At 42.5% G+C, this 12,082-nt stretch overlaps 1 protein-coding gene across 1 annotated transcript in view; it reads left to right on the top strand.

Moving 5' to 3' along the window:
• LOC135514564 (receptor-type tyrosine-protein phosphatase N2-like) overlaps positions 1–12,082 on the top strand; it is a 143,683-nt gene that overhangs the window by 30,292 nt on the left and 101,309 nt on the right. The gene's annotated exons all lie outside the window — the stretch shown is intronic.

Below are 12,082 nucleotides of genomic sequence, written 5' to 3'. Positions count from 1 at the left end.
ATTGGAGGTGTACCTGTGGATGTATTTCAAGGCCTACCTTCAAACTCAGTGCCTCTTTGCTTGTCATCATGGGAAAATCAAAAGAAATTAGCCAAGACCTCAGAAAAACAAATTGTAGACCTTCACAAGTCTGGTTCATCCTTGGGAGCAATTTCCAAACACCTGAAGGTACCACGTAAAACAATAGTACGCAAGAATAAACACCATGGGACCAAACAGTCGTCATACCGCTAAGAAAGGAGACGCGTTCTGTCTCCTTGAGATTAACGTACTTTGGTGCTAAATGTTCAAATCAATCCCAGATCAAAGGGCCTTGTGAAGATACTGGAGGAAACAGGTACAAAAGTATCTATATCCACAGTAAATGAGTCCTATATCGACATAACCTGAAAGGCCGCTCCACAAGTAAGAAGCCACTGCTCCAAAACCGCCATAAAAAACCCAGACTACTGTTTACAACTGCACATGGGGACAAAGATGGTACTTTTTGGAGAAATGTCCTCTGGTCTGATGAAACAAAAATAGAACTGTTTGGCCATAATGACCATCATTATGTTTGGAGGAAAAAGGGGGATGCTTGCAAGCCGAAGAACACCATCCCACCCGTGAAGCACGGGGTGGCAGCATCATGTTGTGGGGGTGCTTTGCTGCAGGAGGGACTGGTGCACTTCACAAAATAGATGGCATCATGAGGTAGGAATAGTATGTAGATATATTGAAGCAACATCTCAAGACATCAGTCAGGAAGTTAAAACTTGGTTGCAAATGGTTCTTCCATATGAACATATCAACAAGCATACTTCCAAAGTTGTGGCAAAATGGCTTAAAGGACAACAAAATCAAGGTATTGGAGTTGCCATCACGAAGCCCTGACCTCAATCATATAGAAAATTTGTGGGCAGAACTGAAAAAGCGGTTGCAAGCATTGAGGCCTACAAACCTGACTCAGTTACACCAGCTCTGTCAGGAGGCATGGGCCAAAATTCACCCAACTTATTGTGGGAAGCTTGTGGAAGGCTACCCGAAACGTTTGACCCAAGTTAAACAATTTAAAGGCAATGCTACCAAATACTAATTGAGTGTATGTAAACTTCTGACCCACTGAGAATGTTATGAAAGAAATACAAGCTGAAATAAATCATTCTCTCTACTATTATTCTGACATTTCATGTTCTTAAAATAAAGTGGTGATCCTAACTGACCTAAGACAGGGAATTAAATGTCAGGAATTGTGTGAAACTGAGTTTAAATGTATTTGGCTAAGGTGTATGTAAAACTTCCGACTTCAACTGTATGTTCAGGTAACAGCTCTGTGTGTATGAAGACAGTGTTTGTATGTATAAAGACATGGTGCCATTGACTGTTAATAACAGATATTAATTTAGTAGTTGCTGTGTGTCTTTCTCTAAATTTCCTCTGGTCTCCAGTCTCTGGAATGACAGCTTGTTTGCTGAGGTGTTTTTGTCATTTTAGCAGACTTATCCAGAGCCACTGACAGGAGCACTTAGGGTTATGTTCCTTGCTCAAGGGCACATCGACGGACTTTTCACCTCGTCGGCTCAGGGATTTGAACCAACAAACTTTTGGTTACTGGCCCAACATTCTTAACCGCTACCTGCTGCCCCAATACAGAGAGAATGCGCCCCAAACTGCACCCTATTCCCTATTTAGTACTGTACTTCTGATTCATTGTTAGTGTGACTCTCTTCAGCACAGAGGTCCGTACAGTACGCCAACGCTACAGCTGCTGTCGTCACTGTCTGTCTTAGTCATCCTCAGCACCCCAGCCTACTGCTACTGGGGAAATGTCAGCTATGCATAATTAGAATGGTATATTCCTATATTCCTGTTGAATCTGATTGTTTAGTTCCCCTTCCCTCACATAGACCTACTGTTTGTGGGGTTTTCCCTCACATAGACCTACTGTTTGTGGGGTTTTCCCTCACATAGACCTACTGTTTGTGGGGTTTTCCCTCACATAGACCTACTGTTTGTGGGGTTTTCCCTCACATAGACCTACTGTTTGTGGGGTTTTCCCTCACATAGACCTACTGTTTGTGGTGTTTTCTCTCACATAGACCTACTGTTTGTGGGGTTTTCCCTCACATAGACCTACTGTTTGTGGGGTTTTCCCTCACATAGACCTACTGTTTGTGGTGTTTTCCCTCACATAGACCTACTGTTTGTGGTGTTTTCCCTCACATAGACCTACTGTTTGTGGTGTTTTCCCTCACATAGACCTACTGTTTGTGGTGTTTTCCCTCACATAGACCTACTGTTTGTGGGGTTTTCCCTCACATAGACCTACTGTTTGTGGGGTTTTCTCTCACATAGACCTACTGTTTGTGGTGTTTTCCCTCACATAGACCTACTGTTTGTGGTGTTTTCCCTCACATAGACCTACTGTTTGTGGGGTTTTCCCTCACATAGACCTACTGTTTGTGGGGTTTTCCCTCACATAGACCTACTGTTTGTGGGGTTTTCCCTCACATAGACCTACTGTTTGTGGGGTTTTCCCTCACATAGACCTACTGTTTGTGGGGTTTTCCCTCACATAGACCTACTGTTTGTGGGGTTTTCCCTCACATAGACCTACTGTTTGTGGGGTTTTCCCTCACATAGACCTACTGTTTGTGGGGTTTTCCCTCACATAGACCTACTGTTTGTGGGGTTTTCCCTCACATAGACCTACTGTTTGTGGGGTTTTCCCTCACATAGACCTACTGTTTGTGGGGTTTTCCCTCACATAGACCTACTGTTTGTGGGGTTTTCCCTCACATAGACCTACTGTTTGTGGGGTTTTCCCTCACATAGACCTACTGTTTGTGGGGTTTTCCTCACATAGACCTACTGTTTGTGGGGTTTTCCCTCACATAGACCTACTGTTTGTGGGGTTTTCCCTCACATAGACCTACTGTTTGTGGGGTTTTCCCTCACATAGACCTACTGTTTGTGGGGTTTTCCTTCACATAGACCTACTGTTTGTGGGGTTTTCCCTCACATAGACCTACTGTTTGTGGGGTTTTCCCTCACATAGACCTACTGTTTGTGGGGTTTTCCCTCACATAGACCTACTGTTTGTGGGGTTTTCCCTCACATAGACCTACTGTTTGTGGGGTTTTCCCTCACATAGACCTACTGTTTGTGGGGTTTTCCCTCACATAGACCTACTGTTTGTGGGGTTTTCCCTCACATAGACCTACTGTTTGTGGGGTTTTCCCTCACATAGACCTACTGTTTGTGGGGTTTTCCCTCACATAGACCTACTGTTTGTGGGGATCTTATTAGGTACATTTGTAGATCTTTCAGCATAACCTTGAAATCAATTCAGTGACCGTTATGCCAAAGATAATGTATAAAGTTCCACTTGCAATAGATGTCAATGTTTTTCAGTACTGTATGTGCTAAAATCAGTGGTGTAAAGTACTTAAGAAAATATACTGGGATTATCTGTACTTTACTATTTATAATGTTGGACTACTTTTACTTTTACTTCAATACATTCCTATTGAAAATAATGTACATTTGACATTTTCCATGACCCCCAAAAAGTACTTGTTACATTTTGAATGTTTAGCAGGACAGGAAAAGTGTCTAATTTACACACTTATCAAGAGAACATCGCTGGTCATCCCTACTGTACTGCCTCTGATCTGGCTGACTCACCAAACACATGCTTTGCTTGGAGCATGCCACTGGCTGTCCGTAAATAAAACAAATATTTAAAATGCTACCGCCTGGTTTGCTTCATATAAGGAATTTGAAAAGATGTCCACTTTTGCTTTTACTTTTGATGCTTAAGTTCATTTTTGCAATTACATTTACTTTTGATATTTTAGTATATTTAAAACCAAATACTTTTACTCAAGTAGCATTTCCCTGGGTGACTTTTAATTTTACTTGAGTCATTTTCTATTAAGGTATCTTTACTCGTACTGAAGTATGACAATTGGGTACTTTTTCCACCAATGGCTAAAATGCCATGAATGTTATGTCCCATACAGTGCATGGCATATAGAGCTGTACTGACCATAAATAAACACCAGAGGGCGACCAATGCCTGTGTATAGTCCATCCCCCAACAACAACCTGTTGTTGATTATAAAGAGTAGAAATGGGAGAAATGTTGTAAGGAGAGACATTACTTTTGAAGTTAAATCCTATATTACGCAATCATTAAGTCATCGTGTTTCAAATACTGAGCTTTTGAACAATAATGATTGTTGTTTTACGGCTCAAATACCTTATCCTCTAGCTAGCACCCTAACTGCAACTGGTTGAATCAATTTGCTTAGTGGCATACAGTTGAGCAGACAAATGTTTAGAATTTCCACACATGGGGATTTTTTTGTTGTTGCAGGAACTAACATTTTTTGGGGCCTTTTATAAATGCATTTCATGCTATTCTAAGTCATTTACATGATAGAAGACATAAGCAGAATATTTGTTAATGCCACACAAATGCCCAAATGCAGGCTACTGTGCAGCTCACTTTTCAGGTAGGATGCAATTTTGGAACTTTATAAAAATGTTGTATTTATAATAATTTGTTTATACCATTATCATGATTTTATATCACTGTTATTATTGTAGGCTTATTTGATCATCTAAACCAGTTCTTTAAATATGCTAAATGTGTTTTGTTTCATTCTGTTTAGACATTTTTGTTGGTTAAATTAAGTTTGATATGTCTTTCTAATGGTGTACTCCTTATTTAGTTTAATATACGTTATAAGTAAAATAAATATCATTAACCTATTGCTGTCATTTATTGGGTTTAAACCAGTTCGCAAGTGTTTAGTTTCATTCTCTTGAGCCATTTTCTTTGTCCAAATGAAGTTTCAACTGTAATGTTGTGTTGGCCGTGATGTAATATCCTGCTCGTATTTTCCCCATAAACAATGGCTTGACTTACTTATTACCCTGATAATGTTTGGAAACTTATGTGAAGGTTTGGTGGTGTGCAGCTATTAGCATATTATACTGCAGGCCTGTGATATGAAGGCAATGCGCACCGGCACTCCAACGGATCATTTGAACTTGAGGTGAGGAAGAATAATTTAGGCCTACCAGAGTTACTCCTATAATCAAACAATATAATTATTTTCTTTATTTTTTTTAAAGCAGATATATTTTTTGGGGCCTACGTACTTATGTATGGCTATAGTCCAATCTGTAGACCTATAGTTGACGTTGTAGCCTATCTGACAAGTATAAAGAAATTAATGTTGGTGTCGTAGCATGCTGCTGGCATATCTCTCACTCTCTCTAGGGCCTAAGCTTTTCTTCTTTTATATTTAGTTTTTAAATATTAATATCACACAGTGAACACCTAAGCCTAATAGGTCCATGCATGTAATGCCCTGATGCATTTGGTGCTCAAATCTCTGACAGCAGAACCATGAGGTGGACAATTATTGTTTTAGGAAATTAAAAATCAATAAAACAATAGGTTTATAATGTTTTGCATATGCTACACATCAAAACACGGGGAATAGTGTTTCTGTCATTTGTTAAAGGTTGTTTTTAAGGACATGTGCTTCATTTGGCTGATAACGCTTGTTTATTGATGGCGCTGGCTGTGTGGATGGACACCCTGATGGATTACGCATATTGAACCGGTAGGCCTATATTTCTTAAAATTCTGATGCATTAAAATCTTCCCAGTCCCTTTTCTGGGGCCAACCTCTGGATTGTTGACCTCTGCCTACCCTGACCCTGAGCCTGCCTGCCGTCCAGTACCGTTGCCCCACCTCTGGTTTACTGACCCCTGCCTGCCTTGACCTGTCTATTGCCTGCCCCTGTTGGATTATTAAACCATTGTCAATTTGACGTGTCTGCATCTGGGTCTTACCTTGATTCCTGATACAAGGTAGGGGTGGTATACAAAAGATAACCCTATTTGGTAAAATGCCAAGTCCATATTATGGCAAGAACAACTCAAATAAGCAAAGAAAATGACAGTTCATCATTACTTGAAGACATAAAGGCAGTCAAAACGTCTCTTCAAAGTGCAGTCGCAAAAACCATCAGGCGCGATGATGAAACTGGCTCTCATGAGGACCACCACAGGAAAGGAGACCCAGAGATACCTCTGCTGCAGAGGATAACTTAATTCAAGTTACCAGCCTCAGAAATTGCAGCCAAAATAAATGCTTCACAGCGTTCAAGTAACCGACACATCTCAACATCAACTGTTCAGAGGAGACTGCATGAATCAGGCCGTCATGGTCGAATTTCTGCAAAGAAATCACAACTTAATGACATCAATAAGAAGAAGAGACTTGCTTGGGCCAAGAAATACAAGAAATGGACATGAGACCAGTGGAAATCTGTCCTTTGGTCTGATGAGTCCATATTTGCAAATATTTATTTTCAACCAGTGTCTTTGTGAGAAGCAGATTAGATGAATGGATGTTCTCCGCATGTGTGGTTCCCACCGTGAAGCATGGAGGAGGAGGTGTGATGGTGTGGGGGTGCTTTGTTGGTGACACTGTCTGTAATTTACTTAGAATTCAAGGCACACTTAACCAGCATGGCTACCACAGCATTCTGCAGCAATACGCCATCCCATCTGGTTTGGGCTTAGTCCCACTATCATTTGTTTTTCAACAGGACAATGACCCAACACACCTCCAGTCTGTATAAGGGCTATTTGACCAAGAAGGATAGGGATGGAGTGCTGCATCAGATGACCTGGCCTCCACAATCAGCTGACCTCAACCAAATTGAGATGGCTTGGGATGAGTTGGACCGCAGAGCGAAGGAAAAGCAGCCAACAAGTGCTCAGCATATGTGGGAACTCCTTCAAGACTGTTGGAAAAGCAATCCAGGTGAAGCTGGTTGAGAGAATGCCAACAGTGTGCAAAGCTGTCATCGAGGCAAAGGGTGGCTACTTTGAAGAATCTAAAATATTAAATATATTTTGATTTGTTTAACACTTTTTTTTTGGTAACTACATGATTCCATATGTGTGATTTCATAATTGTGATGTGTTCAATGTTATTCTACAATGTATAAAATAGTACAAATAAAGAAAAACCCTTGAATGAGCAGGTGTGTCCAAACGTTTGATTGGTATTGTATATGAAAAATAAAACTTTACTTAGATAGGTATTCAGACTCTTTGCTATGACACTAGAAATTGAGCTCAGGTTCATCCTGTTTCCATTGATCATCCTTGAAATGTTTCTACAACTTGATTGCAGTCCACCTGTGGTAAAGTCAATGGATTGGACATGATTTGGAGAAGCACACACCTGTCTATATAAGGTCGCACAGTTAACAGTGCATGTCAGAGCAAAATCCAAGACATGAGGTCGAAGGAATTGTTCGTAGAGCACTGAGACAGGATTGTGTCGAGGCACAGATCTGAGGGAAGGGTACCAAAACATTTCTGCAGCATTGAAGGTCCCCAAGAACACAGTGGTCTCCATCATTCTTAAATGGAAGAAGTTTGGCACCACCAAGACTCTTTCTAGAGCTAGCTGCCTGGCCGAACTGAGCAATCGGGGGAGAAGGGCCTTGGTCATGGAGGTGACCAAGAACTCGTTGGTCACTCTGACAGAGCTCCAGAGTTTCTCAACCATCTCTGCAGCATTCCTACAATCAGGTCTTTATGGGAGAGTGGCCAGACAAAAGCGACTCCTCAGTAAAAGGCACATGACAGCCTGCTTGGAGTTTTCTAAAAGGCACCTGAAGGACTCTCAGACCATGAGAAACAAGATTCTCTGGTCTGATGAAACCAAGATTGAACTCTTTGGCCTGAATGCCAAGCGTGAACGGAGCAAAGTACAGAGAGATCCTTGATGAACACCTACTCCAAAGTGCTCAGGACCTCAGACAGTGGCGAAGGTTCACCTTCCAGCAGGACAACGACCCTAAGCATACAGCCAAGACAACACCGGAGTGTCTGAATGTCCTTGAGTGGCCCAGCCAAAGCCCAGACTTTAACCTGATTGAACATCTGTGAAGAGATTTGAAAATAGCTGTGCAGCGACACTCCCCATCCAACCTGACAGAGCTTGAGAGAATCTGCAGAGAAGAATGGGAGAAACTCCCCAAATACAGGTGTGCCAAGCTTGTAGCGTCATACCCAAGAAGACTTGAGGCTGTAATCGCTGCAAATGTTACTTCGACAAAGTACTGAGTAAAGGGTGTGAATACTTAAGTAAATGTGATATTTCCGTTTTTTTATACATATTTCTAAAAAACTGTTTTTGCTTTGCCATGATGGGGTATTGTGTGTAGATAAGGGGAAAAGCAATTGAATCAATTTTAGAATAAGGCTGTAGCGTAACAAAATGTGGAAAATGTTAAGGGGTATGAAAACATTCCGAATGTACTCTATATAGTACAGGTTACAGTAGGCTACAAAAAACACTTTCCAGTGACACTGACTCACCCAATGATAAAGATGAAGCATAGGCTACTCACTGGTGATGGCCGATGCTCTCGTGTCAATATCTCAAGATAAGGTACTTTGAAAAACAGTGCTGTTGGCTCAGAATCGCTCAAAAATTCAACAGGAATAACACTCAGAATGTCAGACTAGAAAAAATGGTGGCACATGTATTATCAATTGCATTATGTGACAATTCACAAAAGGAAACACAGAGAACTGTTTTTATCCCTGGTGGATTAGGTCAAAGGTCACTGGATCTGTCTCAAATGGCACCCTATTACCCATAGAGCTCTGGTCAAAAGTAGTGCACTATAAAGGGAATATGGTGCCATTTGGGACACAAGTTATTCTCAAGTTATTCTCATTCTGTAATATGTTCTCTCAGCATGTTAGTATATTTATAAAACAAAAAGGCTACATGATGAAGAGAATTGTTAGTTTCTATAGACAGATCAGTCTTCTCTTTTCAGCAGTAGGCATTAGCTTTCCAAACGGGAGGCCTACAGTTTTCTCACGATTTGTATTTGAACATTTGTCAAAGGCAAACTGACAGCCGCAACCAACAATAGAAATATAATCCATACATGGCAGTTCCCATTCAAGTCAGGACTGGCAGCCATTGCAAGTGTCAAAGTGCCAGTGTTAGCGGTTCCAAAATCCTTCTATGGAGAACAAGCTGTTCTATATTCGGCGCATGTGCTGTGATAACTTATTCCACAGCTATTTTTTAGAAGCTATTGATCCTCTGTGGTAAAATGATGCTCTCACGTGTAGTATTTTGAAGTATTTTACTGTTGTCTGTTCAGACTGGAGTAATATCATTTTGGGGGAAATGATTTCAGTTTATCAGGGGGTTCTGCAGCACCCCTACTGTCTTGGCAATAATGACAGGGTGCCATTTTTGGTTGATTTCACATTGAATTGACATTAGTTGAAAACTCAACCAAAATGTAGATCAAAGCTAGATGTTGAACTGACGTCTGTGCACAGCGCTGATGATTTTTGGCGGTTTTATCAACCTCTCCAGCAGAAAGGAAATATGCTATTAAGTTATTTACCCTGGCTTCCTCTCAGTCCCGAGGTACCCCTCAGTCCCGAGCTACCCCTCAGTCCCGAGCTACCCCTCAGTCCTGAGCTACCCCTCAGTCCTGAGCTACCCCTCAGTCCCGAGCTACCCCTCAGTCCCGAGCTACCCCTCAGTCCTGAGCTACCCCTCAGTCCCGAGCTACCCCTCAGTCCCGAGCTACCCTTCAGTCCCAAGCTACCCCTCAGTCCCGAGCTGTCCCTCAGTCCAGTGGGGCCCTTTATTAGGGTTACTAGGCCAAGGTCGGCGGCGAGGGTCGCCAATCTAAGGACACGGAGTAAGCGGACTGAGACTATGTTGGAGTGGGGTCCACGTCCCGGGCCAGAGTCGCCACCGTGGACAGACACCCACCCAGACCCTCCCCCATGGGTTTAGGTGTCCAGGAGTCCGCACCTTTGGGGGGTGGGAGGGGGGGGGTACTGTCACGCCCTGGCCTTAGTATTTTGTGTTTTCTTTATTATTTTGGTCAGGCCAGGGTGTGACATGGGTATTTATGTGGTGTGTTTTTGTCTAGGAGTTTTTTGTAGGTTATAGGATTGTGGTTAGTGAAGTAGTCTAGGAAAGTCTATGGTTGCCTGGAGTGGTTCTCAATCAGAGGCAGGTGTTTATCGCTGTCTCTGATTGGGAACCATATTTAGGCAGCCATATTCTTTAGGAATTTCGTGGCTGATTGTTCCTGTCTCTGTGTTTGTTGCTCCAGATAGGGCTGTTTTGTTTTTTCACGTTTGTTTTTTGTTTATTGTTCGTATTTTTCATCTTTATTAAAGATGTATAAAGATTACCACCCTGCATTTTGGTCCTCCTCTCTTTCACCGGAAGAATCCCGTAAAAGCATCTGCATTTCAAACCCAGAACAGAGCGTGGTAGAGCAGCATGATGAGCCGAGCAGCACAAACCGAGGTGGAGTCCCAAATGACACACTATTCCCTACGTCGTGCACTACTTTTGACCAGAGCCCTATGGGTTTATGTAGGGAATACGGTGCCATTTGGGACGCGGACCTAATGGCCTCAGATTATTCAACATAACAGCCACCGCTGCCTCTGCTCTGACCCTCTGAGTGCTGGTCGGGTGAAACACAGAACACAGAAACACCTCCACAGATTCAAAGCTACCAACCTGCGTCTTGTTTCTCCTCATCACAAAAACAAACCCTGCTGATGTAGCATAGAGCTATGGGCCTTAAACTAAACACTAAGGTTTTCCAGAAATCCCAGTTGGAAGGCCACTGGATGTCCTGCTTATTCCCTCATGAAAAACATGGGAATTTGTGGAAAGTTACTAGAATTTTGCAATGCTATTTCTGTTAAATGAGTCCCATCGTTTGTAAAACCCAAACCCTGACCCCCTCCCTCTCACTGCTCTCTGTTAACCCCAGCTGCCCAACCAGGCGGACCTCTCCTTTATATCCCATTGCTATGGAACCGTTTCGCCTGCGTGGTTGTGAAAACCTAAGCTGTGTGTGAATGACTTGGTGGGGGTTACAGTTAATCAAGCTGCGGTGCCACATAGCGTCGGTTTCTGTGAAAACCCTGCCTTAGCTCTCCTCTCACACAGACAGCCATCAAGACCCCCGTTAAAGCAATCATTGAGCACAGCTATTTTATGTGTGTTTGATGGTGAAAGCTGGCTCTCAGTCCTCCCTGTGTTACTGAGCCCGGCCCTGCTCAGTTGAGTGATGTGTGGCAGGCAGGCCAGGCTGTAGCAGCAGACAGCAGTATGGTGGGTTCCGTGTGTTCCATGTCTTCTATGTCTTCTGTTGTGTTCCGCTGCTCCTCCCTCATCAGGCTGTGGTGGATCTAGAAGGCTGGCTGGGTTCCAGAACCCTGGCCTCTACCTTCTGTGCTCCGCTCAATAGCATCATGGGAATCACCCGCCACCGGGAGATCTACATTGTTTGACTCTCTCATCTGGTAGCCATGAAAGCACATTTGCATACCTATGTATTTAAAAAAGAGGACATAGATGTATTATCAGACCAATGTGCCCATATCTACATATTTTCTAAATCCATCCTCTCGTTTATTATGTTATTGATGGTTTTACTGATTATACAACTTTTTAAAGATTGATAACCCATAACAACGCATGCCTTCTCATGGAAATGTGATTTTATAGAAGTCATCCCAACCTGATCTAGCCAAACGCTCACTAACAGTAAGGTGCACTGTGCAAAGTGACATGTGTACTGTGCTCTTCCTTCTATTACCAAGATAAGGATGTCATTGCAGATACTGTTTGCTGTGCAGTCTAGTGATGCTTGTATCTCTCATGGACGCTGCCTCTCATCTGTGGAATGTCTCTGTTGAATTGTTCAAGTGTGCGTGGCCATATTCTGGGTTACATTTGGTTCCGCTACCCCATCTGGTATTGGCACCAGTCCTCAGTTGTGTTGCCAAAACGTGCTGTAGTTATGTACTGTCTGTTAGTATTAAGAAGCAGAGGGGAATACATATGGAGCTCATCATGTAGCCTTTCGTCTTATAAACCTACTAACATGCTGAGAGAACATATTACAGAATGAAAATGACCTAGTATGTGTCCCAAATGGCACCATATTCCCTTTATAGTGCACTACTTTTGACCAGAGCCCT

This window comes from Oncorhynchus masou, chromosome 3 (genome assembly GCF_036934945.1).
Source record: "Oncorhynchus masou masou isolate Uvic2021 chromosome 3, UVic_Omas_1.1, whole genome shotgun sequence".
Lineage (NCBI taxonomy): Eukaryota > Metazoa > Chordata > Actinopteri > Salmoniformes > Salmonidae > Oncorhynchus > Oncorhynchus masou.
This window is presented reverse-complemented; position numbering and strand designations above follow the sequence as displayed.